Source organism: Euprymna scolopes, chromosome 27, assembly GCF_053919585.1.
Source record: "Euprymna scolopes isolate OS-2025 chromosome 27, ASM5391958v1, whole genome shotgun sequence".
NCBI classification, from domain to species: domain Eukaryota; kingdom Metazoa; phylum Mollusca; class Cephalopoda; order Sepiida; family Sepiolidae; genus Euprymna; species Euprymna scolopes.
In genome coordinates this window covers 23684969-23711976 of record NC_136508.1, presented here as the reverse complement: position 1 = coordinate 23711976, position 27008 = coordinate 23684969, and the positions used below count along the sequence as shown (strand labels likewise).

The 27008-nt window shown below is 33.9% G+C and overlaps 1 long non-coding RNA gene across 1 annotated transcript in view; it reads left to right on the top strand.

The window, feature by feature from the left end:
• LOC145248792 (uncharacterized) overlaps nt 1-18416 on the top strand; it is a 59182-nt gene extending 40766 nt beyond the window's left edge. Inside the window, exons 3-4 of the long non-coding RNA XR_013863400.1 lie at nt 13505-13730; nt 17624-18416. This is a non-coding gene — a long non-coding RNA (uncharacterized LOC145248792). The remainder of the gene's footprint in view (nt 1-13504; nt 13731-17623) is intronic.
• The last annotated feature ends 8592 nt before the right edge of the window (nt 18417-27008 follow it).

Sequence of the window (27008 nt, the reverse complement as noted above, 5' to 3'; positions counted from 1 at the left end):
TATTTAAGATCAACTTGGTAGATAAACATTTATGGACGAGGAAAAAAAAAAAAAAAAAAAAAAAATTAAAGCTAGCATTTAATACAACAGAAATACATAAATTAAATACTGAAATAAAATGTACTTATTAATATTTGAATCTTAAAATAAAAAGTGCGAATTAATAGAGAAAATCACTTATCACAACGCATTCCGTCTCCAAACTAGTGAAGAATTTAACTTTTAATAGCGTTCAGAAGATTTTTATTTTAAATTAACCGTTAAGAGAAAGCGTGATTTTATTCTGAACTTTAACTAATCACGTTTTAAGCAACTTATGATATAAAACAAAATCGGATGGGGGGGGGGGGTTCTTCCGAAGGTTAGTTGGTGACGTTATAAGTAATTGCGAGATAAGATGGGAGCCAGAAATTAGGGGTGGGGGACTGAAAATGATAATATAATGGATTGATTATACAATATTTAAGATCAACTTGGTAGATAAACATTTATGGACGAGAAAAAAAAAAAAAAAAAAAAAAAAAAAAAAAAATTAAAGCTAGCATTTAATACAACAGAAATACATAAATTAAATACTGAAATAAAATGTACTTATTAATATTTGAATCTTAAAATAAAAAGTGCGAATTAATAGAGAAAATCACTTATCACAACAACGCATTCCGTCTCCAAACTAGTGAAGAATTTAACTTTTAATAGCGTTCAGAAGATTTTTTTTTTAAATTAACCGTTAAGAGAAAGCGTGATTTTATTCTGAACTTTAACTAATCACGTTTTAAGCAACTTATGATATAAAACAAAATCGGATGGGGGGGGGGTTCTTCCGAAGGTTAGTTGGTGACGTTATAAGTAATTGCGAGATAAGATGGGAGCCAGAAATTAGGGGTGGGGGACTGAAAATGATAATATAATGGATTGATTATACAATATTTAAGATCAACTTGGTAGATAAACATTTATGGACGAGAAAATAAAAAAAAAAAAAAAAAAAAAAATTAAAGCTAGCATTTAATACAACAGAAATACATAAATTAAATACTGAAATAAAATGTACTTATTAATATTTGAATCTTAAAATAAAAAGTGCGAATTAATAGAGAAAATCACTTATCACAACAACGCATTCCGTCTCCAAACTAGTGAAGAATTTAACTTTTAATAGCGTTCAGAAGATTTTTTTTTTAAATTAACCGTTAAGAGAAAGCGTGATTTTATTCTGAACTTTAACTAATCACGTTTTAAGCAACTTATGATATAAAACAAAATCGGATGGGGGGGGGGGGTTCTTCCGAAGGTTAGTTGGTGACGTTATAAGTAATTGCGAGATAAGATGGGAGCCAGAAATTAGGGGTGGGGGACTGAAAATGATAATATAATGGATTGATTATACAATATTTAAGATCAACTTGGTAGATAAACATTTATGGACGAGAAAAAAAAAAAAAAAAAAAAAAAAAAAAAAAAAAAAAAATTAAAGCTAGCATTTAATACAACAGAAATACATAAATTAAATACTGAAATAAAATGTACTTATTAATATTTGAATCTTAAAATAAAAAGTGCGAATTAATAGAGAAAATCACTTATCACAACGCATTCCGTCTCCAAACTAGTGAAGAATTTAACTTTTAATAGCGTTCAGAAGATTTTTATTTTAAATTAACCGTTTTTGACAACTTTTTTGAATCTATGTGTATAGTAATACAAACCCTCAAAATCTATATCAATATTCTTGAAATTTTAAAAGCAGTTAGAAAACACATGAAACTACAATTAGGAAGCTTTTTATTTCGTTATTTTTTTTTCTACTTATTAAGCGAAAGATATTTTTACAACCTGCTCCAGCGTAGTATAAACGGCCTATGGAATTAACACCTTCAACCTCGAAAATAGAAATCAACAAATTTTTGAACGCTCTTTTTGAAAAAAAGCTCTTAACTTCACCTCTAATACAAATTATGTGTGGCAAGTCTCCTCCTAAAACACTCTTTAACCCTAACAATAACACTAAGTTCGAGTGGCAAGCCCCCCCCCAACAAAATACCTCTGTAAGCCACATACAAGCATCTAAAACAAACAAACAAAAAATAGATCCTTCCTTAAAGAAAAATACACATAAAAATAAATTGGTTAACTGTCCTAAAATGCTAGAACGGCCAGGAAATGATGAATTATTTTACATTAAATTTTTGTGAAACTAACCGCTCCCCCCTCTAATATTGTTTTTGTTAGCTTTGTCTCTGTCAAGTTTTCAGTATGTTCACACATAATTTTTCTTAGCCCTACAATTAATTCAAAGTCCGAATGGCAACCCTCCCCATATTCTCATTGCATAGAAACCCTCTTAAAACTACACATAATCATCTTAAAAAAAAAAAAAAAAAAAAAAGCATGCATATTTTCCCATAGAAAAAAAAACAGTTAACTGCCCTAAAATGCTAGAATGACCTGTAATAGGAAATTATTTTACATTCAATTCTAAAATAATTTGTTTATCTTTCATTAAAGTTTTTCATGGCATTTTATACATAATTTCCTAAAAAGGTAGAATCACATTTTGGAGAGGTGGTCAGAAGGAGTTGAGTGGGGTTAAACAGAAGGTGTTAATCTACAATAATACCAAAGAAATATTGCAATATATTCATTTTTAAATGGTCTTATGTTTAGATTTAAGTTTTTTGTACATAAAGCACATTACAATTCAACTTTGAGTTCTCCAACTTCTTTTCTGTTTATGGATACATGGCATTTTTAAGAAATTGCTGCATATTTATGCACATTTACTGCAGATTATTTGGAAACCATAAACTTTGGGAGATTTTCAGTTGCATATTCTGATTCCTTGTACAAAAATACACTTATATGGTAAATTTCATTTCTTAGTCTTGTGTTTTAACAAAGATATGACATTTTTACTGAAAAAGTAGTGTAAAAAATGTGACGAAACGCATATGGTCTTAAAGAGGGAAAAATATCCAAACGTGTGAGGCACAAAAATAGCCATAACTTCCTTAATTTTAATCAGATTTTAAAAATTTAAAAAGATTCTTTCTTAGCTCATCAAGCTCTTTCTATGCATACCAATATTGAAATATTTCAAGCTATTTCAATTTTTTCATGTGTATTGCTAGTGATAGGGACAGCTAGTTCGTTGGGATTTGGAATTGTAGTCATTAAGGTCAGGCGCAGAGTGTTGCATCTATTCAGAAAATTAGCCCTAGTATCACAGCTGGGATTATGTATATTGCAGTTACAAATATAGTGTCAGTCAGATTATGAGCAACGTGCAGTGGTTTGGTATGGTATGGGTATCATGGAGGACACTTAAATACAAGCAAGCGTACGGTGATTGCATATATTAAGTATACTACTTAAATAAAGTTCTTCTGTCTTCTATAGTAGAAAGAAAGGTGGTCCTAGCTCTTCTATATTCTTGCATAGGCTATTCGTTATCGAGTAGAGTTCTTCTGACCATAAAAACGGCTCGCGTGGGACTAAGTGTTAGAGACCATTTTTACGCATATGTAATTAAAATGCATTAAATAAATACATTTAAAGAGAAGGTATACAGTTGGTAAAAGCAAAAAGAGAAATAAACAAAGTGAATAAATAAATAAAAAATAAAGTAATAGAACAAACGACTCGCATGGAAGCAAAGAGTTAAAGACAATATATGCGCATATAGTTAAAATACATTTGTCAAAATTAAGAAAAGAAAAAAAAAAAAAAAAAAAAAAGCAGTTGCCATTTTGGTAATATTAGGATTTGTTAATTTAACTTAGCTTATATTGTTTGCCCATCTTCAAAATTGTCGCGTCTGTCAGCGAGGCGTAACCCTGTTAGTGTGACGGCTTCATTTGCGTGGGCATTACAGTATTCACCCACCCCAAACCTCTTGGGGTCAAAAGCAAGAGGAATAAAAATGGCCTACGTAGGTGAAAATCACATTTCTCCGTTAAAATTTGGAATTTTGACCAATCAGGGCTCGATAAAAAAAAAAAAAAAAAAACTTATATTTTGCAAGCCTCCAGGAGCCATAATAAAAGGGCCAAAAAGAACTTGTTTCATTCGAGAGTGAACTAGACGGACAGAGACAGACAGCAGACGCTGGTCGAACGATTCAGTTGGTTGAGTCAACGGCTTTTTCACACATTGCTTGACTTTCCCTTTCTCTTACCTCTTCTCTTTTACTCTCAAGTCTTTCCTTTTTCTTCCTCTATTCTTTTTTCATACCGCTTGCCAACTTGGCTGACAAAAAAAAAACTAATTCCTTTTTTTTTTTTTTTTTTTAACGAAAATAAACAAAAGATTATTTAATATTAAAGTGAAAATAAGTTAATTGATAAATTATAGATAATTTATAGAAATTGATTTTATATTTCTTGCCGTATAAGAAATTTTCATAATAATCAAATTATAATAAATTATAAATAAATTTATTTTGCATTATTGTCGTGTTATAATAAACATTTGCAACATTCGATAATGAAGATAAAAATAACAAAGAATAATTCATTTTTTAACAAAATGATTTATTATTTATATATGGATTATTCGAACTATTCTCGCATTAAATGATTTTTTTTAAATAACATCCAATATAGAGACAGTATTTTCAACAATATCAATGATATATTAAAAAAAAATGCTCGTTTTTTAATAAATTATCTTTTGTGAATTATTGCATTTTATGTTAATAGTAAAAAGAAAATTTGGTTATAAATTGGTGGCCCTGAAAAGGGCTGTTTGTTATTCATACAGATAAAACTTTTACGAGAGGTCGCCTGTTTCCATCATTTCTGAAGCAGAAGTGGTGAATTTTGTCTTCTGCATCTTTCATTTCTTTGTGTTGACTTTGTTGTTTCTTCGCTTCGACAAGTAACGCATACTTTCTTTAAAGCCAATTTAGCTTATTCGAACTACTATTCCGATTTGAATTGATATTTTGATATCGTTTTGGCCGATGTAACCTCCAACCTTCTCCATGAACATATTTCTGAACTTGGAAGACTAGATTGAATAACGGAAACTGTGTAATTTTGAAATTAATAAAGTATTCAATTTAATATCGGCGGTAGTGAGGATATAAACTTCAACCCTAACGATTTGTCGCTTAGAACTGAATCAACGCCATTATCCGTTGTGCTACGTAACCAATAATCAAATAATACAAATTATCAATCTGAAATATGTAATATAAAATTGTTTTTCTTTTCACAATCTCACAAAAATTTGTAATTGCTTAAAAATGTACACCGATTTTTTGTGCTTTGTTGTCTAGTTGTTATGGTTTTTATTGTTTTCTCTATATATTTTTAACATTTTATTTCATATTCTATATTTAAATAACAATAATGATACAGAAATATTAAAATATTGCTATTAAGATTGAAAAAAAAGAAAACGAAAAAAAAAAAGATGGAGAAGGTGGTATTGCTCGTACACGTCGATTTTTCATTTCACATATATTTTCAAAATGGCGCCTAGAATTCATACTATAGACATTACACATTTCGATATGTTTTCTGAGTAGTATATTTACTAAACAAAGTAGAATTAGTATGAAAATTTGTTTAAACTGTAGCGAGATTTAAGTGGTTATTATGATGAATATTTAATAGAATTTTATCTGTATATATTTTTTATTACAAAACAATGGGCTTATAGATTTACTTCGAAAAGTTTAAAGTTAACACCTAAGAAGGGAGTTAATTCTTAATTTCATTTGCTAAAAATTACCTCCCTTGATTCGGTCGGTTTAAAAAGTGATAAAAACTGTTTGTTTTTTTTGTTTTTTTTTCAATTATTTTATTAATGGCGTTAAATCAGTTTGAAAAAGTAATAAACAAACATTCCCATGAAGCCCCTTATTAAACAATTTTCACACGCATTTTAATGATTTATATTGGAGTTAAATAACACAAAGTTTGTTCAGTTTGAAAATCTGAATAAATTTCTATCATTTTCAAAAAATCCACTACCAACCACTAAAAGTTTCATACCGTGAGAAATGGGGCTAACAACAAAGGACCATTAGTGCCATTTTTATTTGAAGAAATGTATTTTCGTTCTGCTTAACAAAAAATTTATTGTTTTTAGAAATTGTTATATTAATTTAATTTCGCCAAATTAAGTAAAAATGGTTTTTAGTGTCGTAAAATGAAAGCTTTAATTTCCTAAATTATTTTTTATCGTTATTTATTAAATTAGAACAGCCTTTGCAGAAACAAATATTCTATTGATAGAAAAATGTTAAAACTGTTTTAAAAACAAAATTACTTTTACGACTTGGTATTATCAAATGATTAAAAATAAAAACATATATAAAGAAATTCATTTTTAATTAAATTTTTAAAAATATATTAATAAAATGCTATACACAAAATATTTATTAAAAATACGAAATGCATTTAAGCTATGAGAAAATCTGTTCTGATGTAATCCTTCATATTTTACGTTCTGTGTCAGTAAATGTGAAATCCTTGTCGACTGAAGAACTTTTCTTTATTGTTTTAGACTCGAGTATCCTCTATTTTTAGCAGCTGGAATTTTACCACATCTAAAAATGGACTTTTTACCAAACTATGTATATGTGGACGTGTAGACATTTAATTCATCATAATTCTCTCCACTTTTTCAATATCTATCTATCTATACAGATAAGTGGAAATAATTTAACTGAAAAAGTGTCGAGAATTTTAAAGAATTTAAATCATTTTACATAAATACAAGAAACGCTTTTAATTTTTGAATAGGTTATGTTTAGTGAAATGTTGAATTTTATGTTTATAGTAAAAAAGAACTTTGCTTATAAATTGGTGGCCCTGAAAAGGGCCGTTTGTTATTTATACAACTAAAACTTTTACAAGCCGTCGTCTGTTTCCATCATTTCTGAATCAGACAAAGTGGCTTTTTCTTCTTTATCGTTCTTTTCTTCGTGTTGACGTTGTTGTTTCTTCGCTTCGACGAGTAATACATATATTTTTTTTATATTTGGCAATTTCTTCCAGGCATCTTTAGTGTTGAAGGAGGATTTTCATTCGGAAGGCTTCAAATTGTGGATTCCTCACTAACTTTCTACGTGTGACAGCGCTCGTCTGGAATTTGAAACCTCCTGTTGAAAGTCTCCTGTTGTCTTTAACGTAAACGGAATGCATCCTCACTGAGATGTGTTCTCTTCTCTGCAAATGTGAAATCAGGACAAAATGTATCGCCTTATATATGAGTCAGCACGTGTTTTTGAATTGAATGACTATGAGCAAATTGGTAAAAAATTGAGAAAGTAAGTCACATGATATGCTTTCAACTACGTCCGCGAGAATAAAAGTAGAATTAACCCCACACACACTCACACACACATCCACACACACGTCATCATTGATTTTTCATTGATCCCAAGTGACCGGATACCATACAAATAAATATCTTTTTTTTATTGGATTAACATTAAAAGAGAGATACTTACTTAACAATGATAAATGTTTAACGTTTATTTTTAAAACAAGTCAACACTTACATGCGACTAGATGAGTTTTTAAATGTTTGATTTTTAGCTGCTGCTATTATTATTATTATTACTATTATTATTATTATCAATCGCCTTATTTACATGTTAAATATAGTATTTTTCGTAAAAATATACATTGCACAATACTTTTTCAAATATTTCTTGATAGTATAATTATTATGTTACTTTTTTATTTTATTTTATTAGATTAATAGCGGACACTAAAATTCTGCAGGTATATATAAACAGACCCCGAAATGTCCTTTATCAATAAAACCCGTTTTGAACAAATACAGAATTACTTTCGACTTTTCTGTTATTTTTAAGGACCGAAACTCCAAATAAAAACCACTAATAATTAAATTGTGTCTAGAAACAAGACGATTGAATAATTAACACATTTTAATGTGTTCTAACAGAGTACTAAATTTACAAATTACAATAAAATTTAATATTATACATACGATTTACGAAGGGATTTAGTTTATATTTTCCTTACCTCAGAATTATCTCCCTTGATTCAGTCTATGACATGATATAAAACTACTTGAAAGTCTTTTGAACACCGTGAAAAAAGAAAACAATTCTTTTACAAATTTCATATGCATGTTGAGGTAGCAGCTACCAATTAAAGAAATATTTGGATGTTAACTGTACAAATTTTGGATTTTACTAATTATTATATCAAGAGATTTTAGTAATTATTTTATCAAGAGATTTTAGTAATTATTTTATCAAGAGATTTTAGTAATTATTTTGTCAAGAGATTTTAGTAATGATTTTGTCAAGAGATTTTAGTAATGATTTTGTCAAGAGATTTTAGTAATGATTTTGTCAAGAGATTTTAGTAATGATTTTGTCAAGAGATTTTAGTAATGATTTTGTCAAGAGATTTTAGTAATGATTTTGTCAAGAGATTTTAGTAATGATTTTGTCAAGAGATTTTAGTAATGATTTTGTCAAGAGATTTTAGTAATGATTTTGTCAAGAGATTTTAGTAATGATTTTGTCAAGAGATTTTAGTAATTATTATATCAAGAGATTTTAGTAATTATTATATCAAGAGATTTTAGTAATTATTATATCAAGAGATTTTAGTCTTCCTGTGTATATTGTTTTAATTGTTGTCTATCTTTAAATTTTTTAGAAAAAAAAGAATATTTAAAGATTTGTAAGGGATGATCAGTTTCTAAGACAACATTCTCTTAAACGATCCCCCATTTTGGACCCACTCGACTTTTTACTATTTTGACCTTTTTGTTCATTTTTTTTCAGATTATTATCATCGATTGGACACTACACTAGCATATTATAAAAAAATACAAAAAAAAGCAATATTAAACCAAACATGGCGACTAGTGAAAACAGTACAGAATGCATTATAAAAGTTTTACTATCATGAAAACTACTTGTCAGCGATAATTATAAATATTAGATTTCTTAAAAAATAGATCTGAATGTACCTAAAAATCAACATTTTACAGGTAAGTTTTAGTTGGTAGTCTATCGCACATTGACCATTAATTATTGCACTCAGATTAATAAAAGAAATATACTTTATATAAGAAAAAAGTGTGTGTGAAGTTAAAACCTAAAAAAAGACTTGATTTATATTTTCATTTGTAAAATGTTATGCCCCTTGATTCTGTCGGTAAAAAATATTAAAAATACTTTTGTTCAATTATTTTAATAGCGTTTAATCAGTTCCAAACCAACGTTCGTATGAAGTCCATTACTAAACAATTTTCACACGCATTTAAATTATTTAAATTGGACGTGAACATCTGAATAAATTTCGAACATTTTCAAAAAATTCACTACCAACACCTAAAAGTCTTATAAACATCAAACAACCATTATCGCCATTTTGATTTAAATGTTTTTTGTGCCATTTAACAATAAAAAAGGTATAGATATTTTTTTAGATATTCTCAAATTCATTTTTAAAAATCATTTAATTTCGTCGAATTAAAAATATTTTTTAATTAATTTGATGAAATCAAATCAAACGAATTTTAATTTCTTAAATTATTGTTTAGTTTACAAGATTCGTTTTTTTAATCTAATTAGAACATCAGCTATTGTAGAAACAAACATTCTTTTGATAGAAAATCTCAAAGCTGTTTTTAAAACAAAATTACTTTTACAACTTAGTATTATCGAATGATTACAAATAAAATAAATAGAATAAAAACAAGTTTTAAAAAATATTTAGATAATGTTATCCTCAAAATATTTATTAAATACTTTTAAGCTACGCGAAAAACTTTTCTGATATAATCCTTCATATTTAACTTTCTGTGTCAGTAAATATTAAATCCTTCTAGACTGAGGCAATTTTCTTTATTGCCCTAAACAAGAGTCTCTCTTTTATTGACCAGCTAGACTTTTACCAGATCTAAAAATGGAACTTAATCAAATTCTCCACACAAAAAATAAATGCAGAAAATTCCGGATTTAAAATAAAAATCTGGATTGTTAATTTATAGTATATAGATTTACGTCGGATGCTAAAACATTTTTTATAATCACATCTAAAATGAGAGCAGTAATTTGAATAATATAAATAATACATACAAGAAACGTTTTTGGGTCGGTAATGTTAAGTTAAATATTGCATTTTATGTTAATGATAAAAAATAACTTTGGTTAAAAATTGGTGGCCCTGAAAAGGGCCGTTCGTTATCTATACAGATAAAACTTTTACAAGCTATCGTCGGTTTCCATCATTTCTGAATCAGACGAAGTGACGACCTTTTCTTCTGTAGCTTTCTGGATTTGTTCTTTTTGACGTTGTTTTTTTGCTTCGACGAGTAAGGCATATTTTTCTTTATATTCGGCAATTTCTTCCAGACATTTTTTGCGTTGAAGGAAAATTTTAATCCGGAAGGCTTCAAACTGTGGATTCCTCACTAACTTTCTTTTGGTGACAGCTCTCGTCTGGAATTTAAAACCTGATGAAGGTTTTCTGTTGTCTTTAACGTAAACAGAATACATGTTCGTTGAGATATTTTACCTGCAAATACAAAATCGAGACAAAACCTATCGACATATATCAGAGTCAAGACGTGTTTGATTCGGACGCGAGTGGGCAACTGGTTTAATGAAAGAAAAACTCGCCCTTTTATATTGTCTGGGTGGCTCCACAGGCACTTACTGCAAATATATGCAGAACGTTTTCTGATTGGTCCAAAATTAAGTATTTTTTTTATTCATCTAGGATAGATGCGCAGACGATATGTGCACAAATGCGTTTTTTCACTTTGATTTTGTCCGTCTATGTATAAACATCGTTGCTTGCTACAAATCTGACATCAACAAAATAGGATATTTTATTCGTGAAATTTTGAAATAATAATATTATGCAAATGGTGTTTTATTTTACAAAAATCGTACTATTTAACGTGTAATTCACCGATTTCTAAAACTAAAATAAAATATAAAATTAAAATAACATAAATTTATATTATATAAACTACTGCCTATCTCTCCGTCTCACCGTCTGTTTGTTTCTCTCTCTCTCTCTCTCTCTCTCTCTCTCTCGCTCTCTTGATAGATAGATGGATAGATAGATAAGTGGAATAAAATAAATATAAATACCATTTGCATAATATTATTATTTTAAAATTTTCACAGATTAAATATTTTATTGTTTTCTTATCAGATTTATAGTGGAAAAAACGTTTTGTTGAAAGAAGGAAAAAAATGGCGAAATATTTTTAATCCAAATCGGTTTGAATATAAACATAATTAATTTTCATTTTTTGTCATTTTGTAGCGATTAAATTTTAAAAGCAGTTAGAAAACACATCAAACTACAATTAGGAAGCTTTTTATTTCGTTAATTTTTTTTTCTACTTATTAAGCGAAAGATATTTTTACAACCTGCTCCAGCGTAGTATAAACGGCCTATGGAATTAACACCTTCAACCTCGAAAATAGAAATCAACAAATTTATGGAATTTTCTTTGAAATTTCGCAACGCAGTTTCTTATTAAATTAAAACTAAATATATAATATAAAGCCAATAATTATGAACCGCTAACAGTAAATATGAGTGATGAACGCTCTCTTTGAAAAAAAAGCTCTCTTAACTTTACCTCTAATCCAAATTATGTGTGGCAAGTCTCCTCCTAAAACACTCTTTAACCCTAACAATAACACTAAGTTCGAGTGGTAAGCCCCCCCCCCAACAAAATACCTCTGTAAGCCACATACAAGCATCTAAAACAAACAAACAAAAAATAGATCCTTCCTTAAAGAAAATACACATAAAAATAAATTGGTTAACTGTCCTAAAATGCTAGAATGGCCAGGAAATGGTGAATTATTTTACATTAAATTTTTGTGAAACTAACCGCTCCCCCCTCTAATATTGTTTTTGTTAGCTTTGTCTCTGTCAAGTTTTCAGTATGTTCACACATAATTTTTCTTAGCCCTACAATTAATTCAAAGTCCGAATGGCAACCCTCCACATATTCTCATTGCATAGAAACCCTCTTAAAACTACACATAATCATCTTTAAAAAAAAAAAAAAAAAAGCATGCATATTTTCCCATTGAAAAAAAAAACAGTTAACTGCCCTAAAATGCTAGAATGATCTGTAATAGGAAATTATTTTACATTCAATTCTAAAATAATTTGTTTATCTTTCATTAAAGTTTTTCATGGCATTTTATACATAATTTCCTAAAAAGGTAGAATCACATTTTGGAGGGGTGGTCAGAAGGAGTTGAGTGGGGTTAAACAGAAGGTGTTAATCTACAATAATACCAAAGAAATATTGCAATATATTCATTTTTAAATGGTCTTATGTTTAGATTTAAGTTTTTTGTACATAAAGCACATTACAATTCAACTTTGAGTTCTCCAACTTCTTTTCTGTTTATGGATACATGACATTTTTAAGGAATTGCTGCATATTTATGCACATTTACTGCAGATTATTTGGAAACCATAAACTTTGGGAGATTTTCAGTTGCATATTCTGATTCCTTGTACAAAAATACACTTATACAGTAAATTTCATTTTTTAGTCTTGTGTTTTAACAAAGATATGACATTTTTACTGAAAAAGTAGTGTAAAAAATGTGACGAAACGCATATGGTCTTAAAGAGGGGAAAATATCCAAACGTGTGAGGCACAAAAATAGCCATAACTTCCTTAATTTTAATCAGATTTTAAAAATTTAAAAAGATTCTTTCTTAGCTCATCAAGCTCTTTCTATGCATACCAATATTGAAATATTTCAATTTTTTCATGTGTATTGCTAATTAAATTAACATTGTAGAAATATTAATTTTTAATCACATTACAATTAATATAAAAAAAAAATCTGAAAAAATGTCTAATTTTCAGAAATCCGGATGAAGTTTTAATTCTATTTCCTGACTTTACTTCTTGATTTAAAAAACAGTAGTCCTAAAAAGTGTACAAAAAAAAAACTTCTTTTTCTTAAAAAAATGTTTCATCTAATGAATATATATCGTTGGTTTTAGTGTCGGAAATTATTATATGAAAACAGAAACTATTCGTTTAAATAGCCGCGTAAAGACTACATTTTGTATCATTAGGAGGGGCGTGTAATAAGTAATGCCCCTGATTACATTTTGCATGCTCACACTTATAAGGCGTGCGACACACACAGACATACAAACTTTACTAATAACAGACACTCACGCAATGATACGCATTTGGGTTAGCCAATTAGGAACACAATATTTTAGAACATCTAAATGAAAACAAAAATCTCAGAACTCCTCACTAATCTGTGCAAACTCCTTTGAACTTAAACCGTAATTCACAATACCAACTCTCAACGTCTATGCTCTCTATCGGCTGTTAAAAACTCGACTCTCTTTCCTCTCCAATTCCTCTTTCTAAAAGCCACTATTCCCTCCTATGCAAATTACTGCCAATTGTATATAAAGACCCCTTCTACAATATTAAGTTATTATTTTCTTCTTTGTCTTTCCCGGATCTTGTCACCTGACAGGCTAAACAGAGATGCAGACACTTGTGTGAGTAATATCTTCTATTACTGAGCGACAACAATTCAATCAGAACTGGAAGCTCTAGACTGAGCAAAATCAGCAAGGATTCTAGCAACCATGTTTGAAGTGATAATTACAGAATTAAGAGACTGGAAATTTTTTAAAGAAAAATCAGGAAGAACGGCACCAAAACCGTCAAGACAAGAATTGTACACAAAACTGATACAGGTCGGTAGAAAAGTTTTTTTTTTGTTGTTAACAGTTATTTTTTGTTTTTACATTACTTGAAAAAATTATGTTGTTAATTATACTACGCCATTTCCAATAATTTTTTTTATCTTTGTAGACATTTTTAAACATAAAATTTAATTTATTTTTATTTGCTATGATATTAGAACCCAGCCACAATATTAATAATATACAGGCGACACAAACGTCTATGGCAGCATAGTTTTTGTATCTTTGAAATTTTCTTGCAAAATCTTGTGGTTTTCATAAAATTGAATATATTGTCTCCATCAACTATAATCTTTTATATTGCTAATATTTGATAGATGGGAACAGTAGTTAGAATAACCCAAATATCAATCCTCATCAAAAAAGTAATAAACAATATTTTCCTATTATATTTCATTTTGTTTGCCCTCGGCAAGATGCGGGGAAATCCTTCTAGACTGAGATAATTTTAATTTTTACTCAAGGCTAGGGTCTCAATTGTCTTCACATTTAAAAATCGACTTTTTCTCAAACTGTACACACGTAGACGTGTATTTAATACAATGAAAAATTAAATTAAAATGTTCAATCATTTTACACAAATCTATAAAAGTGTGTGCTGTTTCGTATTTTATTTTGTAAGTTACACACACACACATACACACACACACACACACACACACACACACACACACATAAAAACTCAAAAATTAATTTGCGTGGGCATTACAGTATTCACCCACCCCAAACCTCTTGGGGTCAAAAGCAAGAGGAATAAAAATGGCCTACGTAGGTGAAATCACATTTCTCCGTTAAAATTTGGAATTTTTGACCAATCAGGGCTCGATAAAAAAAAAAACTTATATTTTGCAAGCCTCCAGGAGCCGGCTTAAAACATATAAAAGGGCCAAAAAAAACTTGTTTCGTTAGAGAGTGAACTAGACGGACAGAGAGAGAGAGACAGACAGCAGACGCTGGTCGAACGATTCAGTTGGTTGAGTCAACGGCCTTTTCACACATTGCTTGACTTTTCCTTTCTCTTACCTCTTCTTCTCTTTCTCTCTCAAGTCTTTCCTTTCTCCTCTCTTCTTTTTTCATACCGCTTGCCAAATGGCTGACAAAAAAAACTAATTCTTTTTTTTTTTTTTTTTTTTTTTTTTTTTTAACGAAAATAAACAAAAGTTTACTTAATATTAAAGTGAAAATAATTTAATTGATAAATCATAGATAATTGATAGGAATTTATTTTATATTTTTTGCCGTATAAGAAACTTTCATAATAATCAAATTATAATAAATTAAATTATAAATAAATTTATTTTGCATTATTGTTGTGTTATAATAAACATTTGCAACATTCGATAATGAAGATAAAAATAACGAAGAATAATTCATTTTTTAAAAAATGATTGATTATTTATATTATATGGATTATTCGAACTATTCTCACATTAAATGATTTTTTTTAAATAACATCCAATATAGAGACAGTATTTTCAACAATATGAATGATATATTAAAAAAAAAAGATGCTCGTTTTTTTAATAAATTATCTTTTGTGAATTATTGCATTTTGTGTTAATAGTAAGAAGAAAATTTGGTTATAAATTGGTGGCCCTGAAAAGGGCTGTTTGTTATTCATACAGATAAAACTTTTACGAGAGGTCGCCTGTTTCCATAATTTCTGAAGCAGAAGTGGTGAATTTTGTCTTCTGCATCTTTCATTTCTTTGTGTTGACTTTGTTGTTTCTTCGCTTCGACAAGTAACGCATACTTTCTTTAAAGCCAATTTAGCTTATTCGAACTACTATTCCGATTTGAATTGATATTTTGATATCGTTTCGGCCGATGTAACCTCCAACCTTCTCCATGAACATATTTCTGAACTTGGAAGACTAGATTGAATAACGGAAACTGTGTAATTTTGAAATTAATAAAGTATTCAATTTAATATCGGCGGTAGTGAGGATATAAACTTCAACCCTAACGATTTGTCGCTTAGAACTGAATCAACGCCATTATCCGTTGTGCTACGTAACCAATAATCAAATAATACAAATTATCAATCTGAAATATGTAATATAAAATTGCTTTTCTTTTCACAATCTCACAAAAATTTGTAACTGCTTAAAAATGTACACCGATTTTCTGTGCTTTGTTGTCTAGTTTTTATGGTTTTTATTGTTTTCTCTCTATATTTTTAACATATTTTATTTTATATTCTATATTTAATTAACAATTATAACAATGATACAGAAATATTAAAATATTGCTATTAAGATTGAAAAAAAAAGAAAACGAAAAAGAAAAGATGGAGGAGGTGGTATTGCTCGTACACGTCAATTTTTCATTTCACATATATTTTCAAAATGGCGCCTAGAATTCATACTATAGACATTACACATTTCGATATGTTTTCTGAGTAGTATATTTACTAAACAAAGTAGAATTAGTATGAAAATTTGTTTAAACTGTAGCGAGATTTCAGTGGTCATTCTGATGAATATTTAATAGAATTTTATCTGTATATATTTTTTATTACAAAACAATGGGATTATAGATTTACTTTGAAAAGTTTAAAGTTAACACCTAAGAAAGGACTTAATTCTTAATTTCATTTGCTAAAAATTACCTCCCTTGATTCGGTCGTTTAAAAAGTGATAAAAACTGTTTTGTTTTTTTTCAATTATTTTATTAATGGCGTTAAATCAGTTTGAAAAAGTAATAAACAAACATTCCCATGAAGCCCATTATTGAACAATTTTCACACGTATTTTAATGATTTATATTTGAGTTAAATAACACAAAGTTTGTTCAGTTTGAAAATCTAAATAAATTTCTATCATTTTCAAAAAATCCACTACCAACCACTAAAAGTTTCATACCGTGAGAAATGGGGCTAACAACAAAGGACCATTAGTGCCATTTTTATTTGAAGAAATGTATTTTCGTTCTGCTTAACAACAAAAAATTTATTGTTTTTAGACATTTTTATATTAATTTAATTTCGCCAAATTAAGTAAAAATGGTTTTGTGTTTTTCAAATGAAAGCTTTAATTTCCTAAATTATTGTTTTTATCGTTATTTATTAAATTAGAACAGCCTTTGCAGAAACAAATATTCTATTGATAGAAAAATGTTAAAACTGTTTTAAAAACAAAATTACTTTTACGACTTGTTATTATCGAATGATTAAAAATAAAAACATATATAAAGAAATTCATTTTTAATTAAATTTTTAAAAATATATTAATAAAATGCTATACACAAAATATTTATTAAAAATACGAAATGCATTTAAGCTATAAGAAAATCTGTTCTGATGTAATCCTTCATATTTTACGTTCTGTGTCAGTAAATGTGAAATCCTTGTCGACTGAAGAACTTTTCTTTATTGTTTTAGACTCGAGTATCCTCTATTTTTAGCAGCTGGAATTTTACCACATCTAAAAATGGACTTTTTACCAAACTATGTACATGTGGACGTGTAGACATTTAATTCATCATAATTCTCTCCACTTTTTCAATATCTATCCATCTATCTATCTATACAGATAAGTGGAAATAATTTAACTGAAAAAGTGTTGGGAATTTTACAGAATTTAAATCATTTTACATAAATACAAGAAACGCTTTAATTTTTGAATAGGTTATGTTTAGTGAAATATTGCATTTTATGTTTATAGTAAAAAAGAACTTTGCTTATAAATTGGTGGCCCTGAAAAGGGCCGTTTGTTATTTATGCAACTAAAACTTTTACAAGCCGTCGTCTGTTTCCATCATTTCTGAATCAGACAAAGTGGCTTTTTCTTCTTTATCGTTCTTCTTTTCTTCGTGTTGACGTTGTTGTTTCTTCGCTTCGACGAGTAATACATATTTTTTTTATATTTGGCAATTTCTTCCAGGCATCTTTTACGTTGAAGGAGGATTTTCATTTGGAAGGCTTCAAATTGTGGATTCCTCACTAACTTTCTACGTGTGACAGCTCTCCTCTGGAATTTAAAACCTGCTGTTGAAAGTCTCCTGTTGTCTTTAACGTAAACGGAATGCATGCTCACTGACATGTGTTCTCTGCAAATGTAAAATCAAGACAAAATGAATCGCCTTATATGAGTCAGCACGTGTTTTTGAATTGAAGGACTGTGAGAAAAGTCGCTGCTGATTGGTAAAAAATTTAAAAAGTAAGTCACGTGATATGCTTTCAACTACGTCCGCGAGAATAACAGTAGAATCAACCTCCCCACACACACACACACACACATACACACACACGTTATCATTGATTTTTCATTGATCCCAAGTGACCGGATACCATACAAAGAAATATCTTTTTTTTATTGGATTAACATTAAAAGAGAGATACAGACTTAACAATGATAAATGTTTAACGTTTATTTTTAAAACAAGTCAACACTTACATGCGACTAGATGAATTTTTAAATGTTTGATTTTTAGCTGCTGTTATGATTATTATTATTTTTTATTTATTTTTTTTTATTACATTTTCACCCCAAACAAGGCAAATTGCCACTTTGGTGTAGGGGGCTACTATCAGGGGCAACAACTACTGGGGTACTATGTAGGGATTTGGGCAGTAAGATGTCGGTTCACGTTACACTTGAACTTCTGCACGTCAGTACTGTTGGGGAAGCAGGGACCTGGAATGGAATTCCTGAGTCTAGCGGTTCTGGGGAAGAAACTATTGGAGTAAAAAGGTCTTTTACATCTAGGGATCTCTACAGTGTGTGGGTGGGATTTAGCAACCTGTCGGGTTTGTCGAGGGTGCTCACGTCATGGGGGCACACATGATTGTAGTTCGTCAGAACATTCACCACTAAATACTTGTAGAAAAGGCAGAGGGATACAACATTTCGTCGATGGGACAGAGGCTGAAGCTTAGATGCCAGTTCAGGGCCTATTGCGACTCTCTTTTGAACCTTGTCAAGGAGTGAGAGACTAGTAGCAGATGCACCAGCCCAGATGTGACAGCAATACTCCATACATGGGCGAATGGTGGCCTTATAGAGGTACAGGATTCTTTCGGGTGTTAGTAGTTGTCTAGCACGGTAGAGAGAGCCCACCTTTCTTGCAGCGGCCCTGGCAATGCCTTCAATGTAATTGTTCCAACTCATGTTTCCTGTGAACGTTAGGCCAAGGAGTTTGAAAGATGTACTCTCAGCTAAAGAGTCGTTGGCCATTGCTATAGGTGGTAGAGAGGGTTTCTTGTAATTATTGAATGAAACTAGTTTAGTCTTGGCAGCATTGAATGCGACCAACCACTTTTGTCCCCATTCCACCACAGATTGGAGGTCTTCCTCTAGTGTTTCTGCCATTTCTTTAGAAATGTATTCATTCGTCTTCCTGTCGTGCCTACCATAGAGTGTAGTGTCATCAGCATATATACCCATCTCAGAGGCAATTTTGTCGGGGAGGTCATTTATGAATATCAGGAACAATAGAGGTCCAAGGATAGAACCCTGGAGCACCTCCGCATTTATATCATATTGTTTAGATGTACGACCGTCGAGGACAACCTAGATTTTTCTCTTATCTAAGAAGGATTTAATTATGCTAAGTATTCTACCAGTGATACTGTATGATCTAATTTTCCTGAAGAGACCCTCATGCCATACCCCATCAAAAGCCTTAGATATATCTGGAGTTACCGCTCTGCCCTCCCCTGTTTTGTCCAGTGAATGGTATATACGTTCAGAGATTACAGTGAGGATGTCTGCTGTGGAACGGGCTTGTCTAAATCCATATTGTTTGTCAGTCAGAAGTTTAGCATCTGTAAGGTGATGGACTAGAGCACGGTTAATTAAGGTCTCAAATATTTTGGCAAAAAGTGGGAGGAGGCTAATGGGGCGATAATTTGATGGGTCAGTCCTTTCGCCAGAATTCTTGAATACTGGTACAACAGAAGCAGTTTTCCAACAGCCCGGAAAGCAAGCTTCATTAAGGCATTTGTTGTAGAGTTTGGAGAGAACTGGAGCTACTTCGGCTGAGCACTTTTTTAATAGCACAGCTGGGATGAGGTCGGGTCCACATGCTTTTGAAGTGTCAAGGTTTTTTACGATAGCATGCACCTGAGCAGGGGTGGTTTTCAGATCGTCTAGCGTGGCGTCTGTCCGCATAGGAAAGTCAGGTAGGGGGTGGTTGGAAGGGTCCAGTGTGGAGTTTGAGGCAAACCGACTGGCAAGCATGTTAGCCTTGTCGGTTTCTGAGGAGACAACCTCGTGATTGTTGGTTAGTGGGGGAATTGTTGATTGCCCATTATTTACTACACTGTTGTAGATTTTCCAGAAGTCTCAAGTTCCTAGTTTTTGTGCTTCGATGCGCTTTTTAGTGGTTTCCGTAAATTCTCTCTTAGCTGTCGCTATTTCTTACTTAACACTATTTCTAGCTTCTATATACTTCAGTCTGTTTAAACCTACGGTATGCATGCTGCTTTTGAGCAATGGTAGTTGCGCAAGTCGACGTAAACCATTGGGGAGAGTTGGGCTTACTATAAAATTTCCGCATGGGAACATGCGCTTCGATTGCAGTTTTGAACCAGTCAGTGGTCTCATTTGCACACTGTTCAACAGGGAGAGAAAAAATATTTCTCTATGGGGCATCTCTGATTAGTTCCCTGATGGCTTCCCAGTCAGCCTTTTTATAATATCTCGTTGTTTTGAGCACTGACTCTTCAGTTTTGGCTCTAGAGTTTAGGGCGATTTCAACCATTATCACTGCATGATCAGCGTTCCTGAGTGGGCTGTGGGCCTTCATTATGCAGTCATCAAGAACTGTGGTCAAAAACAGATCTAGAAGTGATGCGTGTTGTTCTTCCTGGTCAGGGAAACGGGTTGGAAACGTAACAATTTGTGATAGGGAATGAGATATAGTGAAGCTATGAGTTGTGCTGCCCGCTGCATCTGTGTAAGTAGAGAATCCAAGCAAGTTTTTGTGGTGGACATTAAAGTCACCAAATACATGTATTTGTGCACTAGTGTCGAGGGACAGTGCCGTGTCTATGCTGTTAGAGACTTTGTTTATTATGGGGCAGTCCTGAGTCGAGGGAGAGCGGTAGAGAAAATAATAGTAGCTAATATTGTGTTGCATGTTTAGTCTAAAGCACATAAAGGCTTGATCATCTGTTTCTTGGTTTGTTTTTCTAGTCAGGAGAGGGTATTACGAATGTAAACTCCAAGTCCATGCATGTGTCTGTCAGAGTCCTTACGGCAGAGTGGGAGATATCTAGGCATGTTAAAGTCGTGAGAGGGGATGGAGGAGTGTAGGTTAGTCTCACTTAGTGCTAAGATATCCGGGTTATTTGTTAAGAGAAATTCTTCAACATCAGCTAAATTAGTTCTAAACCCACGGATATTTGTGAATGCAAGCCTCAAAGTATTATTATTATTATCAATTGCATAATTTAGATGTTAAATATAGTATTTTTCGTAAAAATTTCGGGCGGTGGGTAATCAAAGATCAAAACAAAAAACACAAAAAAAAAATAACGTAAGGCAAACGAACGATGTTAAATGTAAAAATCGGAAAAACAATAATGAAAACAGAAAAACGAACGTTAAAACTAACCCCCCGCCAAATAAAACACGTGAAAAATGGCTTAAATAAGCCTGTTTCGATATTAAAATTCAAAAAATCGGTAGGTACCCGGGTGTTTTTCGGTGTGTGTGGTCAGTCAGGGGTGGTGGTGATGAAAACTTAAGAATAAGCGAAGTAAAAAAAAAAAAAAAACAGAAAAACGAACGTTACGTGAAAAATGGCTTAAATAAATCTGCTTCAATATTTAAATTTAAAAAATCAAAAAAAAAAAGACATCTCACACCACGATTCGAACCCAAAACGTTTATATAATGACCTAACACGACATGCATAAAATTTAGTCAGTTCTTCAACTATTTAAACTAAATCAGGTCATGACGTCATCTGACGCATGCGTAGAACCGATCTCATCATGAGAGGACGGTTTTTGTTGACCCCTGCCTGTAGAAAATGGCTGATTTCAGGGTGAAAAAATTAACGTTTTCGGCCAATTTTTCGATATTTTTTGGGCGAAGGGTGCAGCTTGAAATTGATTCCTTATTTGTCAATTTTTGTTCTGTCGAAAGTTTTTAGCGGATACACAAGCACACATACATACATACACACATTTTCGCTTTTATATATATAGACTAGCGGGGACGTACCCGGCGATGCCCGGGTGTTTTGAAGCAAATCAAACCTCCGGGGGGGGGGGGGGGGTTAAATAGTAATAAAAAAAATGTTTTGGGAGGTAAGTATGAGAATCGACCCCGTACCCTTGTTGGAAATTAATGTGTGAAAAAAAAAAAAGACGGAGGACATTACCCATTAGGCCACCGCGACATACAACATACACAGCTTTGAATTTATTTATTGAACTATAAAAACAGGCGTGCGCAATAAAAGTTAACTCGTCTGCTTCCATTTGACCTAATTAAGAAGGTCAAATAGAAGTCACGCAGTTGTTTACCCAAATTTGACTGTTTTTTTTCCCCAACAGATGTTGGGGAGAGGGAAACGAGCTCCCAATTGTCCAGATTGAATAGCAATTGTCTGATGTACAACATTGATCAAAGCTGATTGCTTCTGGACATTTCCCAGCGCAATGCCGAGGACTGTTTATTTAGTGCTTGGCCCCGGGCCTGGCATTATCTACTGCCAGGCCCTCATTTGGGGTTCAAGACACTTAGGCATGAAGCCAGTAGGGGGAAGCGGGGGTCGGGGGTCATTCTAATCTAGTTCCTAGGTCTTTGAAAGACTTTATTAGCTTCCCTACACTAAGACACTATCACCATAATACCTCATTCTTACCATGGAGTTTATCTACTTAAAGTCTCCCCAGCATATGCGTCGGCTTTATTCTGAAAAAAAAATGATATTAACAACAAAACAAAATCCTATGTACAAACAAAAAGGATTAATTTTTTATTTATTTTTTTATATTATTATTAAAATAGGACTAAATGAGGGATGAGATGATGGGGAGGGGGGCAAACTAAGATACACCCAAAAAGAAAGAAAAAGAACACAACTAAACAAAATGCCTATGGGGACGGGTTAGTAAAGGATCCTCCCAACCTACTTCTAAATATGGAGCGCCCACTGTCTTCCGGTCCCGAAGGCTGAGAGCAAGCAGGTCGTTCCCTAGTGGGGAATGGGGAACCTAGGGACGATATTTGAAAAACAAATTAGATAGGGATGGGTAACATAGGGAATGGATGGCGTCTTCAAAGATAACTGTACATATAGGGGCAACGGACCGGGGACAAAACAAAGGGTGGACTGGGCATCTTTGGAAGCTCTCCTAGTGCTGAATGAAAAATATAATCGGGTGACGGAATCAACTATCATACTTGCCCTAGTCTAGCACCTAATAAAGAATTTTCCACTCATGGTGGTTAAGACCTAACTATCCCTACTCTATAACTTTGTTCAGGGCTGGGTTCCATAGAACCTTAGCACCGCCTGACAAATACCACTAGGGTGGGAAAACAAACTTAAACCTAGCGCCTCGTCAGATGCACAAACTAATGTTGTGCACTCATCTCCTATCAAAATCTATGTGGTGCAATCTTTTCCAATCGCATCTGATCTTTACTTTAATCTGATGCTTAAAGCAAGCGACCAGATCCCGATCAGAAACAGATTGCTCCTCATAGACAATGTTAAGACGTGAAACCCACGTCACTAACCTAGCTACAGCTAGGATCGCGAGAAACACCAACCATTTCTCCCCAGTGAACGGCGGATCCATGTTATTGACGACGTACGCCAAATCAAGTGGCACCAACCGCTCGGAGTCTATGCGAGCCGTTACCTCTCTGATGTACTCCCAGAGCCTCCAAACTCTGCTGCAGAGAAAAAAGGCATGATCCTTTGTTTCATCCTCGTCCTCCTTGCAGCGGGGGCAAAAGGGAACGTATTCATCCTTTCTGCAGTCCCTGGCAAGCACGCCAAAAAGTGGCAGCACATTCCGGACAAGCTTCCATGTTATGGAAAACTCTGAATCATTTAGAAAGCTTCTGGCTGGCGCCCAATTCCACTGAGAGAGGACCTCCTCCCTTGACATGTGCAGCCGTTCAACCAGCGGATTTTTTGCGGTCCCCACACCCCTAAATCCCGATATAGCCTATATATAATATAAGGGCGGCTCGGCATTCGGAGAAGAATTGCCATTCCCCTACCTTCAGCGGTTGGGAGGATATGAGCTGTGGAAAAGCTAGCTCCACAGCTGGTACCCAGTGCAATTCCTCAAGCAGTGTCCGACTCAGGAACGCCAATCTCTCGGCGTACTTATGACTTAACAAGTCAGGCATTTCTAAGCCTCCCTCGCTGAGTTTCTGTGTACAGACCTGTCTACGGACATATAGCTTTCCCCCTTTCCAAAGAAATTTGAAAAGGAGTTGCTCCAACGACTTACAGCAGTCCGCAGGCAGAGGAAGTACTGACAAGTGGTAAAGGATCAATGGAAAGTCGTGAGTTTGACATGCCTCCGCATGACCCTTCAAGGACAAACCCCCGCGAATCCAATCTTACTGACGATTCGACCTTCGTCTGTACTTCCGAGCAATTTTTGTCAAGCTGGAGTCCAGGCCCGAACCAGATTCCAAGAATCTTTATCGGCCATCAGTCCAGCCGAACCCACCTGGAAGCGAGTTTACCCCGGTCCAGGTGCCCAACCACAGGCCAACGGACTTGCTGCGATTGACTATGGCCCCTGTAACACTTTCATACTCATCGACAGCATCCATCACCGCTTTAATATCGATCCTTCACCCTACAAAAACGGTGACATCATCAGCGTACGCGGACACCCTGGCGAATTTGCCGCACAGGACTGGTCTTGTCGCCTCGTCCCTTAATTTACGAAGGAAGGGCTCCAACACCAGGACATACAACAGAGGTGATAGAGGACAATCCTGGCGCACCGACGGAGAGACCTCAAAGGACTCCGACAACCTACCATTTACTTGCACCACTACCATGGGATCACGATACAGGGCGGAGATCTACTTACGGAAGTCCGGACCAAAGCTGACAGTTTCCACAACAGCCATCAGGAACACATGGTCCACCCTGTCGTATGCCTTGGACTGATCTAAATTGATCAGCACGTCTTCAGTGTCGTCTTCTAACCCCTCTAAGATCGTGTGAACCAAGTGCAGATTGTTCTGAATTGATCGACCCTTCACAGCATAGTTCTGATCCGGTTTGACCAAATCCGCGATATTGTCCTGCAGTCGGTTTGCAAGAACGCGGGACAAAATCTTGAAATCTGCGTTAAGCAGAGTAATGGGTCTATAATCGTCTACATTCCCCCCGCCATGTTGGTCCCCCTTCAGAAGCGTGACCACTCCTTTAATTACCTGCCTCGGGATTGAGTCCTGGGCAAACCAGTGGTTAAACACACCCGTCAGAAGGGGCACAAACATAGGTGACAGCCTCAAGAACAATTCGTAGGGCAAACCATCAAGCCCCGCAGATTTGTTGCGGCCAACCTGCTTCAACGCCGTAATGACCTCACACTGTGTAACCATTCCCTCGCAGCTAGCCGCTCGGGCCACAGTAAGGCGGGTGAGCCAGCTAAATAGTTGCCAAACTCCTGGCCGCGGAGTGTGGGTAGTTGGGTGAAGTGCTCTTCCAAATGTTGCCAAAACCCATTGCAGATCTCCCGTGTCGACAAGAGAGAGCGCCCTTCCAGGTTTGTCAACTCCCGACTGTACCCATCCAAGCTGCGTCTTAGGGCCGCCTTACGCTCAACAGCATCAACGTTCACGGCTTCATTGGAGACTCTGTTTAACCTAGCCCTGACTACTTGACCTTCGTATCGCTCGCTAGCCAAGTGATAAAGGTCCCCCTTAACTAGAGATAGATCTAGGGAATCCTCCCCTGCCACTGACCGGGTCAGCTTATCATCTAAGTGCCTTTTGGTCCGAGCCCTAATTAGCGCGAGGCGTTTGCTGTATTGGACACAAACGTGCCTAATGCTGACCTTAAGTTAAACCCACCAGCTACTTCCGGTAACCGCATCCACTTACTCCCTCTGAATTAGTGTTGTTGGCTGCTCCCGAAAGTCGTTTGACTCCAACAAGGAGACGTTCAACTTCCAGTAGCCAGCCAACCTAGGCCTATTACCTAATCTCAAATGGGCCAACACGAGTTTGTGGTCCGAATGACCTAGCCAGTGGAACGTGGGACAAGAAAGGAAATCTATATCGCCCCTTCTAATTAACATCCTGTCCAAGTATGTACTGGGACTGGCGGCCGAACTAGATTGCCACGTCCATATCTCCCTCCCTGGGTGATCCAGACAGAACCTGTTGACCAGATCACACAAGACCATCAGGATAGGCAGGCTGTTGTCACACCGCCCTGACTCACTAGGCCCCCGACCTTATGTATCATGGGGTCCAGTCCCCCATTAACACTACCCGCTCCGGATCCGAAGAGAGAAACACCTCCAACCGCCGAAAAAAGGAAACCCTCTCACATTGGAGGTTGGACGCATAAACTGCCATGATCCGGAACACGCTGCTTTTAACAGCAACATCAACCACGACCAGCCTCCCATGAGCGTCTGCATGAACAAGTGTAACCGTCGGAGCTATGGTGCGACTCACCAGCACTGAAACCCCCCCGGCTCTGGAAACTGCCATATGCTGAGTAAACATCAAAATTGTTTACCAGCACATTGCAGTCCCCAGCCCCAACAAAGTAGGTCTCTTGTATGGCAGGTACGTCTACCTCAATAGCCACAAGATCCCTCAGCACGCGAGCAGCCTTGCTTCGAGATCTCATGCCCCTTGCATTCAAACTAGCTAAGTCTCTCTTTTATTGCCCAGCTAGAATTTTACCAGATCTAAAAATGGAACTTAATCAAATTCTCCACACGAAAAATAAATGCAGAAAATTCCGGATTTAAAATAAAAATCTGGATTGTTAATTTGTAGTATATAGATTTACGTCGGATGCTAAAACATTTTTTATAATCACATCTAAAATGGGAGCAGTAATTTGAATAATATAAATAATACATACAAGAAACGCTTTAACGTTTTTGGATCGGTTATGTTAAGTTAAATATTGCATTTTATGTTAATGGTAAAAAAAAACTTTGGTTATAAATTGGTGGCCCTGAAAAGGGCCGTTCATTATCTATACAGATAAAACTTTTACGAGCTATTGTCTGTTTCCATCATTTCTGAATCAGACGAAGTGTTGACTTTTTCTTTCGTAGCTTTCTTGATTTGTTCGTTTTTA